The sequence below is a fragment of the Nipponia nippon genome, unplaced genomic scaffold (assembly GCF_047370975.1).
Source record: "Nipponia nippon isolate SJK-2023a ecotype South Korea unplaced genomic scaffold, ASM4737097v1 scaffold_7, whole genome shotgun sequence".
In the NCBI taxonomy this organism is placed as follows: Eukaryota; Metazoa; Chordata; class Aves; order Pelecaniformes; family Threskiornithidae; genus Nipponia; species Nipponia nippon.
Genome location: NW_028262391.1, coordinates 6103562 through 6120452, shown reverse-complemented (window position 1 = coordinate 6120452; position 16891 = coordinate 6103562). Strand labels below are relative to the sequence as shown.

Genomic DNA, 16891 nt, shown 5'->3' with positions numbered 1-16891 from the left:
AAACGAGATTAGCCCTTCTGCCTCTTCACAGGTTTCTCTGAATTTGCTGAAGTATGTGCTTCTACTGCAACAATAATAATTAATAATATTAATTTTCAAAGCATTTTGCACTTATTCTTCTTAATTCCAGTGACATAGCTAAACGTTTCTGTCTCTGTTTTGTTACTTGGGCCGAAGCACAGAGAAGGCAGAGCTTGCTCCTTGCTCTGCAGCAATGTATTGACAGACCTTCGGCTAAAGCGTGGTAGCTCCAGCTCCATACCAATTAGCCTCAGCAAATATTAAGGCCAAGGTGACCTGTCAGAGGAGTTCAAAAAGGAGTCTTGCAAAGTAGCACCTGCAGAAGGTAACAACCATATTTTCTGACATTTTTTCTATCCTGTGGATTCCTCAGTCGCAGAAGTGAACTTGTTCCTAGCACAGTTATTTCGAAGGAGAGCTGATTTTGCAGGGTGCCTCCCATCCCGAGTTTTTTACTTTTGAAGCTCTCCTGCTAACTAATGATGCTGATGCACCAAAAATGCCATCTGCCATTTCTGAACTGACACCTGCCCTGCGCATAATTTTGAGCATCTCGTATGGTAATGCCAAAGAGACATTCAGGCTTTTAATCTTCACCATCCATCTCTCTCTCAATCCTCCTCAAACATAACTTCTTTTCTAGTTAGATATTCCTGTACATACATCTCTATATAGCTACAGCAACATCCAGAGATACACTCTGGGAATTAAAAATGCAGACTCTATGAATATTTTTGGGAAGGAGCATAACTCCTATTACTTCACAACTTCAATTTGAAATCTGCAAGACAAGAAGTGCCTTCAATTTATTTTATCACTGTAATTTAAGGGTACATATATTTTCTTTATTTAAAACCAAAAGTCTGGGTGAATAACTACACTTTAAGGTATATTTGCTCTAAAATAAAAGGAATTGTGCGACTGATTTTGATGCCTGCATTGTAATGGTACTGAAACTCCTAAACTGTAATAAGCATTATACTTTCTTGTAGTATATTGAAATAATGTTACTGTTATGAAAAATTGTGTTCATGTCACCAAAGAGTGACTGAATTAATGTTTGATCCCTTTGAGCTGAAAATGCTCGTTCCAGCCTGAAGTTCTCCAACAAATGACAGTACTGTGACAACAGCTTTAAGTCCTTTTTGCAATCTTCTGTCTACATCTCTTCAGATTTTATTATTTTCGTCCAAATTCCACTTGACACAACCCACCAACTGAAATATGCCTAACTCCAGAAGAACGCTGCCTTGGCTCAGCTTCCCACTGAAATGAAGTTTTTGTTTACAGCAGCACGTTACCTTGTACAGCACTTGCTTACTCTGCTGTGTCTATATTGTATGTGCTGGAAAAGCCACTTGACCGATTTGTAACAAGTTCTGCTGAATGCCTCTCTGTCAAGGATCAGCTTATACCGCACAGCACTGCAGGACAAATTCAGGCTCTTAGCAAAGCAAAATGCAGCAGCACCATTTGATTACTCTTCTGCAAAATGACCACTCGAGAGCACAAAACTCTCTCCAATGCCATGACTCAGTACCAGCCAACTGGACTATTTCTTACTGTTTCTTTTTCAATCACCACTTGAAATTTCTGTGCTGTTTCTTAACAGCTAGAAGCTAAGATTATCCACACACATTCCTAGCTTCTGTCCATCACCTTCCTTTTAATACAGTAATATATATTTTTGTTACCATACCTAATACAGACAAAAATTATTCTTGTTTCTCTATTATTCACTCTTCTTGTCCAAGCTTAGCCAAGTTTGCTCATATGGAAATGCCAGGCACACATAGAAGGAGGAGGCTGTGGACTCTAAAATGTTCAGGACGTATGGGGACACCAGGGGTGAGGATGCACAGGAGCCCTGGTGCATCTGGGATGCAACTCCTGCATCCTATAGCCCTCATTGAGGAATGATTTGTATTCTGTGGCTGCTCAGGCGTGAAATTTCAGCATGGGAGGAACCCCGTTTGGGGATATTGCATTTAGAACTTGCTAGATATTTAAAGTTTCAGACCTGAGATATCAAAGTGACTTTTTTTTTTTTTTTTTTTTGTTCTAAACAGGCTTAGAAGAGTGAATTTCAATTCCCATCCCTCTCCCCTTCCATGGAGGGGATTATTTTAGTTCTATGAAGCTGGTAAGTTTAAAGTTGGCAGGGGGGCAGGTGTTATCTGTTGTATTGCATTTTTATATTCTGTGCATCAAAAATGTTATACAGAATATAAATAAGTCTAATGATAAAAAGACATTGTAAAACAAACAAATACACAGCACCTGCTTTTAAATTACTTTTGCTCCTCATTCCTGACACAAATAATGGTCAAAATGCAAAGCTCTTGCATAAATCGTTTCCATTTCAACGAAACAGTGGTTGCCAATGGGAAAATATTTACATCTTTGCTTGTTCTATCAGCTTCTAGATTGCACATATCGTGTCAAAACAACAACTAAGCAAAAATCTTTTGGGAAGGTACAAAATGATAAAGATTTTCTTGGCCAAGAGAGAAAACTGGAAGGATGAGTTACTTGAACTCTAACATCTCTCAGTTAGTGTGGCAGCATGGCAACAGTGTAGTGCTGAATTGACAAAAATTACTTCCATTCAGTTCAGCAATCCGAACTATTTTGGTTCCAATTAAGCAAAAGAGAAAATGTAGAAAATTGGACAAAAAACAATGATAAAAAATACTGATGAGCTCAACTAAAAAGGCCAGGATGAAAAGGTTCAACTGCACAAGGACAGAATAGAAAGTTGAACCTATATTTGGAAATGACAAGAACTATGGAAAAAAATAAGAGGTGGTTATACTTATTTTGGTGTTAACTGTTCAATCTTAACTTAAAATGTTTTGATTGCAAAGTCTAGGAAAGAATACGAGCGAGAGGTTCCATTTTACTTCTCATTTATTTAGTTCCTTTATAGGAAAATAACCCCCAAAACAACAAAAAAAACCCACACCCTGGCCTTTGAGCTCTCATTTTCTCTATTGAGAAACTATATAATCATTTTATAAGACAGAGCAACTGTTCTTTTATGCCTTCATTATATCAGCTGATTCACTGTGCCAAGAGAGCGATGGAACCACAAGTTGAAATGCAGTGTAAATTAGGAAATTGGTCTGTATTACAAATCCCTTTGAGTATCTTGCTGTAGCAGTCTGGCAACAGCCACCCAAGATACTCTGTCATGTTAGAATAGCCTAATCCTCTTCACTATTGAATGTCTTTTCTGTTTGCTCTTCACTTCATTGATGCAGTTATTACCCAACAGAAAGTGGCATGAGGCCTCCAGGAAGAGATGATGTGACTCAGGATGTGGTCTCAGTGCTCCTTCAGCCTCAATAGCCCTTTTGAAGGAAGAAGGGAAACAAAAATGAAGGAAAATCTAGCTGGATCTATCAATCAATCTATCTATAGCACATCTTAAAACCCCCATATTTTGTTAGGAATTAGCTAGTGGTATTTCAAGAGGATCCTCATCCAGCTGCCATTAGTATTACATTCCTGTTATCTACTATGGAAATTGGATTTAATGCCAATAGGCTGCTTGAAAATAAGTGTAAGAAACTAAAAGACTGCCATTGGAAATGCTGATCCCTCTCTGCACCTGCTTTTTTCCCATGTGGTTTTGCATTCATCTTTTTTTTTCGTACTGACATTTTGGGAATATGGGTTAGTGTTCAGCTACAGTATGTTGTGTCCCAGTGTGTGCAATGAATAAAATCCAGGCACAAAAATAAGATTTTTGAGCAGATGCATATACTATCATAACAACAATATCTAGCTCCTTTCTGGCACTGTTTACCCACCGAACAAAGTGTTCTTTATGGAGAAGACTCTAATTGTTCTCAATTTTACTGTAAGGCCTTGACCAAATCTTGATCTTAATCTTACACTTTTGTGGATTAGAGACCTTCCTGACTACCAAACTCAGACCAGCTTTACTGAAAAGTGTCTACTACATACATAAATTCAAATGATGTTAAGGGCATTTCTTTATTAAGTTTACTAGAGTCCAATGAGAAAAGTTTTCAATAGGACTAGTTAGGAAATAGTTTGTTCTGTTTTCAATTAACATCTCAAAACATTAACTTTTCAGTTAAAAAAAGCTGGGTTTTATACCAAAACATTCCAACCGATTGTCTTAATCGCTTGCATTGATTGGTAATTTTGTGTTCCCCTTGCAAATGTTTCACATCCTTGGAGCTTCAAACCAGAACAGGGAGCCTGGTCTTCTGAAGCACATAGTTAAAGTAGCACAGAAGTGAAAGTTTATTCTTGTTTGATTCTCAAGCATCTATGTTTCTATTTTTATTTCAGTTTGATTTTCCACACTTTTTTATTGTATGTTGTTAATTTTGTTTCATGTCTTTCATTTCTGCAGCATTTCTGGCTGATAAGATGCAAGACATTTGATGCATCTAGCTTGCAAATATTTATTGGCACTTGCATTGGAAAAGAAAGTCTGAACTGGTTTCTGTGGCAGGAGTAGCATTTTTATTAGTTTATTTAATCTGCCAAAGAAGTAGGTTCACTCTGCTGCCATTCTGCCACCCTTATTCCCTGACTACATTTCAACAGAGGTGAGGTACGACAAGAGGTCTAAGGGGATCAATAACCGCGCACCTACAGACTTTCATCTGTAGATCGTTGTTCAAAAGCTGGCTTTTGACCAAAACCGTGACAGTTTGACAGCTGTTTGGTCATTTATACAAACTGAATTGGTGGCCTCCATCCAGTTGCTTGTGCAAGTAGGCATCTGCATCCAAATATTTAGATTAAATTAGTACCTTTATCTGGAAATCTTGGCAGAGCTGTCAGGATTGAATGTCATGGAGATTTGCCTCAGGTACCATGCCAGTGCCCTGCTAGTACTTACCCAGGTCTTGCTGGGCTTCACTGATAACTTTCCAAGTATTTTTAAGTCTTTCGGGGATGCATGTCTTCCAAAAATCCTTCCCTCTGTCTTTTACAGAGAAAAGTACGATAGCGATCACAGCCCTCACACTGGACCAGGGACCAAAATATCAGCATCTTGCTGTACAACTCATTTAGCTTTTTTGTGCTTTAATCCCCTAGCTCTGAAATTCAGAAGAGAGAGCAGCACTGAGGATAACATCAGTATCCCACTACACTGACACTATATGCGGTGTTTCTCATTTCAGTACCTTTTGCACCTCAAAAATCCCCTCTGATTTCACAGGCTGGTGTATTGGAGACCATTTCACCTGACAGCATCGCAGGGCATGCCTCAAAAGCAGTGACCCCACAAATGTCTCTGGCCCTTTCTCTTAGTTCTCAAACTATGACATTATTTTCCATACCATGTGCAAGAATCCACACCAAATTTTATTTAATTAAACATTTATAGCATGCTAATTTAATGGTGCTGTTGTAGCAACGCTCTTGGCAATGATCCAGTTCCCTCATTGGAATAAACTGCGCAGCCTTCGGCTTCATAGTTTATTCACTTGGGGACTGTGTTACTGCCTCATAAAACAGTGCGATAGTACTATTATCACTTAATTATACAGCAAGCTTTTTCAGACTTCGGTGTCTGCCTTCCTACATCAGCCACAGCATATTTCTCTGAACCCCAGAATGTGCAGGAAATATAAATTGGTCTGTTTGAACATGCATAAATATATCTCAGAAAGCTGTTTTGTCAGTACTTGAAGAATTATCAATATATTATACTCAAATGTGATAAATTACTACTTTAGAACAAACCAACAAATATATTCCTAATAGAATTAATTCTAACAGGTAATTCCGAGTCGTCACCTCTAATTCTTTACATAAGAAGTCCCAGCAACAGAAATGGGCTACTTATCTGGGTAATGAGTATCCACTGAGAAAAAAAAAAAAAAAAGAGAGAGAGAAAGAAATGCTGAAACTCAAACTGCATAATCATTATCACTAATTATTGGTATCTGCAATAGGTATTTTTGGAGCTAATTTCAATAATACAAATATCTAAATGTCACACATAGCCACAATTTATTCCAGGAGATCAAGGTTCCTAGTATTTTTTCTATTTGATGACTAATGGCTTTTTCTTCTGTGTTGAGGCACTTGTTAAAGTGAGGAAATATTGCTAAAAAAAGAAGGAAATACAAAAGCTAAATCAAAATAATATTAACATTTCCTAAATCCTGGTTATTTTAGGTAAATATAAGCCACAATTTCATATAAATTAAACAAGTGTAAAGCATAGGATTACTTATTTTACACCTTATTTCTATAGTAGTTGCTATTTATTAAATAGAATCACTTATGCTCCTTTTTTTAATCTTCACGCTGATTTAATTAATACCCAGAATGAAATTTCAGTTAGGTTTATATTAAAATGAAAGGCTATTTTCAAAGGCTATTAAAATGTAAGGATATTAAGTAATCCATATCTGTCTCCAGATTGATAAAATTGTAAGAAATGCTGAATGCTTAATTTCCCTTGAAACAGGTTTGGAAATGGGAACATTTGACTTATGTGACTAAACAAAGATTCACACACTTACATTTAAAAGTTTTAGATGATGTGACTTTTCCAACTGTCTCAGTTTAATGACCTCATTCAACCCATCAGTTCTTTCAGGTCGCTCCTTTTTTGCTCACTATTTACCATTTAGATCAATCAGCCCCAGATAGTCATCTCCCATCTCCCAGTGTAACACAAGCAGGTGCCTACAGCCAGCTCAAAGGCTCTCCTCCCTATAAAAGTTTTTCTTAGAAATAGTATATACAGGGTGACGTTGGAACAACTCTTTAATGCAACGCCTTGTTCTTTTTGGAGGTTTGCTAAACATCAGCGTCTGAAATATGAAAGAGGACAAGTATGTGAGAAATGGAAATATTGCACTGATTCTGTAATTTAAGGCTTTGCAATTCTTCCTGTTGATATTAATATGTTTATATTAAAGTAAATATCTAATTGTAAAACTGAGTGGTTTAGATTCTATCATTTTTCATATGAAAAGGAGCAAGATTGAACTTCATTGACTTTACTAAAATTGTTAAGTTATATGCCTATACTTTATAGGCTTTTTCTTTCATAACTACTTATTCAAAACCCAAAAACATAAACCAAATTTTAATTAGTTATGTGGAAGGGGAGAATAAAATTTTATATACTCCTTGGTATATCTAAAATTACTTTAGTTTATGGTCAGTATCTTTTATAATTATTAAAACAGTAAATTAAAGTGATTTAAGCATAACATACCATTAGAATTTCTATAGCATGACACTAATAGTTCTCAATAATAGGTAGTTCATAAATACCTGTGATAAGTTTGAATGATTTTACTTAGTTGTTTTCGCAGACAATTGAGCACATGGGAGTAAAGATCCATTTTGTATTTCATTTTAATTGGCTCTTATAAGATACTTGCATATGTGACAGTGAGGCAAAATGGGACATCTACTCCAGATATGACCATTGACTGGCAAAGAAATATTTATTTGAACATATGACCCTTTATTTTTTTATTTGATGGTAAAGTGTTTATTTGTATATCCCACATGAAAACCATGACAAAACCTTTACCTATTTAAACATTATAATTATGAATGACACTGAGTTAAAAGTAATCTTGAAGAAAACAGACGAAAAGTATTTCATAGATTTGTGTTACCCAGAATACATAGAAAGTTCTTGGTGCAAATTAATTCATACTTCTGTTTCTCTCAACTGCCTACCAAATAATTGCATTGTTTATATTGTATTAACTTCTCTAACGATGTGCACACCAGTTAAAAGTAATATCTAGAACATAAAATAACGCTGTTTATGTGTCATTAGGTGTCTACTTAGCATTTAAATACTGTCTTCAAGTGGATTTTAAAAAATTTAACACTGAATTCTTTTGAACATTAGAAATGCAGGTCTTTTCTTGGCTATTAGGAGAGAGATTAAGTGGTGGTCTCACACCAAAGATGAAAATGAAGTTCTCTTGCCCCTACTGGTAGGAAAGGGATGTGAAGATTGCATGATTTGTATCTCTGTGAGTAGAAATTCACTCCTGAGACAGGGTGAGAACTGGGCTTTGGTAAATCTTGAACAATTAGTACCCTATAAATCATAATCTTTCTCTTCCATCAATTTGTCATTCAGATTCCAGTTTTCTTATTCATTCACAGCTAAGAAATAAAGAGAAAATACTGGGACTCTCCACTGGAATCTGTGACTTATCCAGGAATAACTGTAAAGCAAAGCCCCCGTCTGTTTCCATCACAGCCGATGGCGGAGTTCCTGTCCCCACACCAGAACTGGATGGATGCTGTCAGGCTCCTGACGACTGTGCCTCCAGCCCCTGAAAAAGTCATTGAAAGGAAATGCCCAAAGTAAATCCACAGTTCTGGATGTCTCAGAGTATATCTCCTTTCCTAATTTGTTTTACTTCTGCTTATCTTTGTATGACCATGTAATATAACCATGCTTTTTATATAGATGCTAGTAACAAGTGGTTATTTTCTGTAGAATGCAATATTTATGACCCCTGCTGCATGAGGCAGGGTAGAGGAGTACAGGCAGCTGTGCCAGCAGGGATGGCAAAAGAAGGGACTATAAAATGCTTCCCATACAGTAAATTTTGGCATAGGGAGAAGCTGCAGGGCACTAACAAAGGAGCACGGTGCACAGCATGTCACACATGCAGCACCATGAGACACCAAAATCTCTCAGCCCTCCTCTGATAACTAGGGAAAAGATCCAGCCTCGTCTGTGCCCTGCTGTGAAATCTAGGGCAAGAGGCTTTGAAGGTAACTGCTGATACTGTAGCCAGCTGCTTTTTCACAACAGAAAATGTAAAAATAAAAATAAAAATGCTGAACTACAAACTTCAGTAAAGGAGTAAAGTTCAGCTGCTGCATATTCATAGCCCATCTCTAAGTAAGCCTTCTTCCATTGACACATAGCCTTCCTGCATACCAAATACTAATGCATATTTATATATTCATAACGCATACCCAATATTTCAGCATTCACGATTATTTACTACACACAGGTATGCAGTCAAAATTCAGGTGGCATCTAATTTCCCATAGTGTAAATTCGTCTCCAGACCATATTAGTGTACTCTGTGCACTTGCGGAATCATAAGGTATTTCACCGCTGAGGATTTTATCTTCCATTATTCCTCAGCCTCCATATTGCGGTTCGTTCAGCATTATGCAATACACAGCCAAATTTATCTCCAGGTACATATTATCTAAGCTTATATGCCTATAAGCATAATAGCCTATCATAATGCTAATTCTGGTATTAGGATATAGGCAGGAAACATAGCTCAAAAGATACAAGGAGGCTTGTGTTGGGTTTTGTTTTTGTTTTAAACCAGCAAACAGTACTGGTTCTTTGAGTCTTTCTGAAGAACCTAGAAGGTGAGTTACTGGGCCTCAGACAAGCCAATGCCGATAGCATACTTGGCAGGAATTATGAAATATCTTCTAAATTAATCTTTCTATGAAAACAGCCATTTAGTTGGAAGTGAAACAGCCCACTGTTCACTACCCAGATATTTTTTTTTTTCTTTTACCTTTTCCAGCACTAAATATAGAAACATGAATGCATGATTTTTTATACTTTATTTAAAGAAATCAAGGAGTATAAAAATAACTGAGAATGACTAAACGTTATTCTCTTGTGCACTCCTGACAATTGAGTTCTCGTCACACATCACTCACAGTACTAGTCTAATTTTAAAAATCAAAGCTGTAGAGATAAGCATTGTTCTGTTCTTTGAATGTTAACCTGCAAGTCTGAATCCATATCTAACAAACTACCATAAACAAATAGGGCTTTTTTTCAGCAGTAGGATGAATATGTCATGCTTCCTAGATTGAATTAATATCTTAGGCAAATTCTAATTTGATTATTTGTTCTCACAATGGAAAAATTTTAAAGCATTTGTTGCCATCTACAACTGAAAGATCTTGTCTTCCTTCTGTATCTGAGAATTTATTTAAAAGGAGAAATTCAGACTGGAAAACAAGATATCCAGTGACAAAGAAGTAAACCAAACCATGTCAAGTTACAAATAAGACTGGCAATGACATTGGTGTACTGGAGAAAGGCACTTGTTTCCTTTTAGAGTGGCATACACATTTCTGATGAGAAAATCCAGCAATTACTTTTAGACAAAAAGTCACAAAGGGAAAAAGGAAAATGCTCAATAAGAAAATGTGTAGATAAACATGGAGATGGAGGAACCTAATCTCAACAGAATAATTTCTGGAAGAAATACATGCTGTTAAGGCTGAATACTTCATATACTTCTTACCACTGAAGAGAATACATTCAAAAGATGTGTGGAAGATACATATGTACCTAGATACATTTGAACATATCTTCCTTTAAGATTAAAATGAAAATACAGATACATTCCATTGTACTTGCTGAAGTTTTGTGACAAATACGAGACTGAAAAAAATATAATGCTAAATTAGTTTTACAGTTTGAATATATAATCTTCTCGTCTTATCCACTGATAGTCTAAAAACTCCTTGCTATTAATCCTATCCAGACAAGAGATAAGACCTTATCCTGTAAGCAGTTATAAGATGCTTGTATTATTTATTTCACAGTTATATATCAGATTTAATCTTCAATTCCTTGAGATAAAAACCGTTTGTTTATTATAAGCATTGGTAAAGCCGTTGCTGTAGAGATTCAAAGGGCTGCATGCCTTCCCTTTCATCTGCAATTGGAATACTTATTTGCCTTATGTTTTAGCTGGGAAATAAACACTTAAAGCCATCTGCAAGGAATAAAATATATGCTTAATAACATGCTACTATTAAGTACTACTTTTTAAGCTCTTACCGCATAGGAATTAGTTATCATTTTGGTGGTATCTTATTTCCATAGCTCACCAAGGTACTTTATTCATGAGTTGGCGTTACTTTGTCAGGTAGCAAATGACAGTATATTTTAATAATAAATGTCATAATATTTAAATCATGATTGTAGCACCTGCATCACCTAAAAGGTGTATTACAAAAGTGTTACAATGCAAGCCAGCAAAATAGTTTATCTCCCAAAAACAGTGTTTAAAAGTAAACTTCACTGAAGAAAAACAGTTTACGATCTAAGGCCATCTCCAAAGTATTCACATTATGGTCCATTTATATAAAGACCTCACTCATGCACTTAGCTCAAACATCATCCAACTTTTTTCCTACCCACATTTCTGTAATTCTAAAGTTTTCTCTGTCCAGTGTCAGGTATTACAGCTGCTATTTTTGTTCTTTAGCAAAGACTGTTCAAAATGAAGACAGTTGAGTGAAAGATATCTACAAAAGCAAATATAAGCCAGCCCACTGCTATAAATGTGTACTGAAGAAAATGGAGCTCCTTTCATTTGCACCATGTAAAGACTTAGCATTTTGTATTCTGGCAAGACATCAAAAAATGTCTTTCCTGTGAATCATCTACAACCTGCAAGAGAAATGTCTCAGAAACGTGTGCCTTCTTCCAAATATTCATGTCTCCCTCTTATTTAAATAAAACTTCCAATAAAAGAAAAGTTATATCTTGGGGAGTAATGCATATTCAAAGTAAATATATCTCTGGAAATTGCTTTAGAAAAGCAAAACTAGCCAAACAGCCACTCTATAATTTGTTGCAAGAGTTAACCTTTTATTTAGGATTATGGACTTAGACCTGCTGCCATTACTCACATGAATAACTTCTCCTTAAGTGACTAGTACAACTGCATTTCAAGGGGTTTTCACTAAGTAAAAGCAGTTGGGCTGAAACCTAACTGTAACAAACATGTTCTTTTAAATTAAAAAGTGTTTGTGTAGGGGAAGAATGGCCAATAAATTCCAGTTAAAGTCAATTCTGTTAAAACCTTGAATGTCTGCGATAGTAAAGACTTCAGTGAAAATGAATGGTACCAAGTACTTCACAGGAGGGTTCACGTGCTAGGTGTATTGCCAGATAACCAGACAATCCATACCAAGATTTGTTTGAGGCAAAATGTGTTTTTTCTAATCTTTCCAGAAGCCCTTTCCAAAATGGGTAAGAGACTTGAATTCAGGCTGGTTTGCCAGGCATCCAAGCAAATTATCCTGAGCTCGATTATGCAGATTTTCCTGGACTCCAAGCAAATATTTATTCTTGCAAAAAAGTTGTATATTATATCAGGTTTCAGCCTTGGCTACAGATTTCATAGGAGTTTGGAAATGCAAAGGACAGCAGAACATTATTTGCATGCCATCACCTAACAGTTCAATTTCAGAACTTGTCCAATTTGCTGATGGTTTCAGATGGAGAGTTATTTTTCTCTTCAAGAAAACTTGTTATAAAGGACTTTTACCCTATAGAATCTTTTAATTTATTTTGATAATCCTCGGGTTAGATTAGTGCATGGTGTGTGACCTAGGATGAGGCGGCTCAGTCCTTTGCTAGAAGTTTGCTAACCCTACAGTATACAGAAAATACCCTATGGCACGAGAGTGGTCTGAAAGGGAAATACTCCTCCTCTTTGTGGGTGATGACACTCAAAACCTCGGGTTTTTGTGCTGGGAAATCAGCGGTTTTCTCCTTTGCAAACACAGCACTGCAACCCTTGTTTCTGTGGTTTTGTTTTCTGCAATTTCTTTCCCCTCTGCAGATGGTTGAGGTTGCAGATGGACACGGGAGAATCAGGCTGAGCAGGACAGCTGTTGCTTCGCATCGCACTTACTATGATCCTGAGCGTTTGTCATTTTTATGTCAATGCCTCTTCAGTTTGTTTGGTTTGGGGTTTTTGAACACTTTGTTCATTGGAAAAACAAGGAGGAAGGGAGGGCTGGCCAGCTGGCAAATAGGGCTGAGCTCAAGAGAGGGAGGAAAGAATCAGTGCAATCACATCTCTACTGACTTTTAATACAGGGTTGGAGATTTTGTGGTTATGTACTTAAGTAGTTAGCAATAAATCCAAGTAGGGTGATGTATGTAATGCAAAATTTAAGATAGCATTTTACATTTGTACTCCTCCTTTTCATCTTTTGAACTGTTTACCTATTCTCCAAGTACAGACTGAAGCAATCACTGAAACAATTACAGAGAACATGAAATCCATAAAATCCAGGCAATATCCATATTTTGTGGAGGATGGAGGGCACATATTTTTACAGAGGAGGCTTTGGTGTTACGAAGTTGTACAGCTGTAGCATGGTTTGGTTTTGAAAACCCTACATAACTAATATCTCTATGGGGAATTTTAAACTGAAATTCCTAAGTGCTAAAGAATAATTTAATGCCAATAGAGTGTACTTGATGAAAATAACTACGTTTCAAAACTTGTTAAAATTGTTACACTTCATCTTGATTTTTCAGTTCCTCCGACAAGACAATGTTTGTTTGATATTGATAAGCTGGAATTGATTCTGGGCTTGTGCAAAACAAGTGAAAGTCAATGGGAAGACTTTGGTCTGTGGTGTAGGGGAAATCAAAGTATGACATCACACAAAATTCATGATCTGATTTTGAGAAGTTTAGAGAGTACATAACTAACACAAATAAACCATCTGCTTCAATTAGTAAAGAATAAGTGAAAATAGCAAGCATATTTTCTGCTGCATTCTTTCAAGGCTCATTTAGACTAGTAGCCCATTTATTAACCATCATGAGTAGCTGTGCTATCTCTTTTCTGTATGAAATTTAGATTTGCTAGTGTTGTCCCTGATCCATGTCAGTAGAGAAGTTTTTAGGGCTGAAAATTATTCTTTTAAGGCTGAATTTCCCTTGTGTTTACTCTTGTGAAAAAAAGTAAAGCAATTTTACTCTGGACTATGTTACATCAGCTTCCTGCCTAGGCTTGCTACTTTCTTGGAGTCCCCAAAAACATGAGCCCTGATTTTTAAAGGCAGATTCTCATTTGCATTTACAATTAACTACAGGCACAAATATTCAGCTAGCTACCTGCCTGCCTTTAATGATCAGGCACAGTAAATAGATAGCTAAACCCTGTTTTTCTCTGCTCACATTTGACAGTGGCTAAAAATTAGTTCACTGCAATAATAAACCCATAGGTACAGATCAGAATCATGTTCTGCCTCCTTTTCATGGTCAATAACAGTTTTTTTGTTGGTTTTTTTTGCAGTCAGCACCACTGATCTCATTGGGACTGGCTGCTAAAGAGAGTGCTAATACTGATAGGGGAGTAACATTCAAGAAGGCAACCTGTTGTGAATAATAACCTAAGCACCCATTTAACTTTAAGCACTTCTTTATGGTCCTAGAAGTTAATAGCTTTATGCATTTGGTCAAAGTTAAGCATATGCTTAATGCCTCCTTGAATTAGAAATTAGATCTTTGAACTTCAGTTTTGCTTACACTGTGTGTTATTTTGTTGGTAGGTTCATTTTAGGAAAATAGGAAAATAACAGTCATTCAAAATGATATCTTTTTGCAATTAAATGTTACCCATACAGTATATTCCGCACATCAGCAATTAACATTTTTCTTCTTAATGTATATTTGACTGTATAACAGCCATTAAATGGAACTAACCATACAATTGTTTCAATTAGATTTTCTAGTTCTCTAATCCAAGCAAAAGCACTCAAAGTTAAGAGAAAAAAATAACATCTTATTACTGACTGTAGTTTTCTATTAATTATATAAATGTTTATTGTTCAGGCTGAGTTTTTGCTTCATGCAACCTGACAACTCATCATAATTTCCTGATTTGACTTAAACTTGCTGAGTCCTATGTAGCATGCATGTGGCACCAGATTTTACACCCGTATAAACCACAACCTATTAGGAGAACTGTGGAAAAGCACTGTTTACCTGATATACAGCTTGTATTTATCATTTGAACACCCTTATCTGCATTGTACTTATTGGGAATTAAGGAGATCAATGCCCTTTTCAATAATAGAAGGCCATTCCATTTGCTCATAGTCTTATTCAGAGCTGGTTATGCCAGTCTTCAATATACACATAATTCTAAAAATCTTTTCTATATATGCGATGGGTTTTTAGAGCCCAAATCCCACCATAAAGCCAGGTTTAAATATTAAAATAAAAAAATAATCAAATAAACCAGAAAATCATATGTTGCTAGACAGAAAACACAAGATATCTGAAATTATACAGGGTCAGCTGCATTAGAAGGCTTCAATTCATTGAAACTTTCACTTGGGGATTGTTGTACACCTATTTTCTGGTGCCACTGGATGCGCTGATGAATTAGGACTGTTTTTTGGTGGCAGGATCCTGTTTAGAGATCTGACATTAGTGGATCTCTACAACACTGCCAGCACAGGAATGTGGAAAATGGCATGCAGAAACTGTCAGTTGTCATAGGTAACAAGACACAGATGATTCATCCTCATTAATTTCAGTTAATTAAAACAATTAATTAATTAAGCCTCGTAACCCTTCTGTTGGTTTCATTGGAAGTTAGATCAAGCACAGAACACTTCAGTATTAGTGATGCTCTTAAGACTGTATGAAATGTAGCTGTGGAAGTAGCAGATCCTCTTCATAATACAGAGCACTGTAACATGGAGACAACACTGAGGTCAGTTTCTGCTTTAAAACTTGGAAAATCAGAATTATGTCCACAAAAGCAAAATTTATCTCCACAATAGTCTTGCAAGTCAAACCTAGATATTAGCAGGAAGCCAGACTTCAATTATCCTTACTACAACCTTTCCAAGTTTCTTTTCTTCTTCTGTCCCTATAATAACACTTGTGTTATCTCATATTAATATTAGATATGTATTGTTATTCTAATAGCTAATTATAGGACTCATAATGCTAATGATGGCAATTTAGTTTGTAATCCCATCTGTTCACTTTACCAGAGTTGTTTATTTTCTTTCCTGCTTTCAAAATACTCTTGATTTGTAATTAATCATGCATTTTGACTTTTTAAAGTAGAGACTTGCAAGTTTTTTTGAAAATAAAATATCAGAAGGAATAAACAGGAACTGGCATCGTACTGCAAAGAGAAAATATTTCTATGCTTTCAGTGACCAAATAATTGAAAAAAAAAAATTGTGGCTATAAATGAATGATGGAACAGCTGAGTAACTTCTGTCATAAAGAATAAGTTGATTCTTTGCTGTTATAAAGTATTGCTGGGAAAGCCTGAACAAATGTTTCTGCTTTTTACACACTGAATCCTAAAGAAGTCTTTGCGTATGGTGTATGCTGCATTTTCATTTCAGCAAAACTGGCATTCGTACTTATTCACACTTCCTGATGACTTGGCCCATTCCTTTGGAGAATGGACCTGTTGAAACATTGCACAGAGAGTTATCTAGCAAAGGCAAAATGTGGTGTATTGAAGATCCTAAAGTGCTGCAATGTGCTCATATAAGCGCTCATATATTTTCTTGTCTATATTGTTTATATTGTTCTCCATAATTCTGTACTCTATGACTGTCATTCATGATAGACCAGGAAGTGTTTGCTCATGTGAATTTATTTCTTAGTCTTGTGGGACTGCTGGGTAAGAGACTCTGAAGACAACATTGGTATAAAAATAATTGTGCTCATTTTAAAGGACAATGAGAGCCTAACATTCTCACACTCTTTTCGCTTCCTGTTCACGGGCTGTATGTTGAGGTGGAGAATAACAGAGTGAAGCACTTTTCAGAAAACTGAAGGTGCACAAGAGTACAAAAGGAGAAAGGAGGTTGAGAAGCTTCCCTAAATCCCATCTGAGTGAACTGAAGGTTTTGCTCATTTTAGTGTGAATTTGCAACCACAGTCCACAGACCTTCCTAAAGAAAATTCAGCGTTTGGTTCAGCATTATGTGATACTCATGTGTAAACACTTTCATCTGCCATTAGTCTTGAAATAAACTTTTGAATAACTGTAATCTTCATTTGTATGATATTGTCCTGAATATGGTAGTT

At 36.1% G+C, this 16891-nt stretch overlaps 1 long non-coding RNA gene across 1 annotated transcript in view; it reads left to right on the top strand.

The window, feature by feature from the left end:
• LOC148050773 (uncharacterized) overlaps nucleotides 1-15811 on the top strand; it is a 29222-nt gene extending 13411 nt beyond the window's left edge. Inside the window, exons 4-5 of the long non-coding RNA XR_015700495.1 lie at nucleotides 2091-2164; nucleotides 8167-15811. This is a non-coding gene — a long non-coding RNA (uncharacterized LOC148050773). The remainder of the gene's footprint in view (nucleotides 1-2090; nucleotides 2165-8166) is intronic.
• Nucleotides 15812-16891: the final 1080 nt, after the last annotated feature.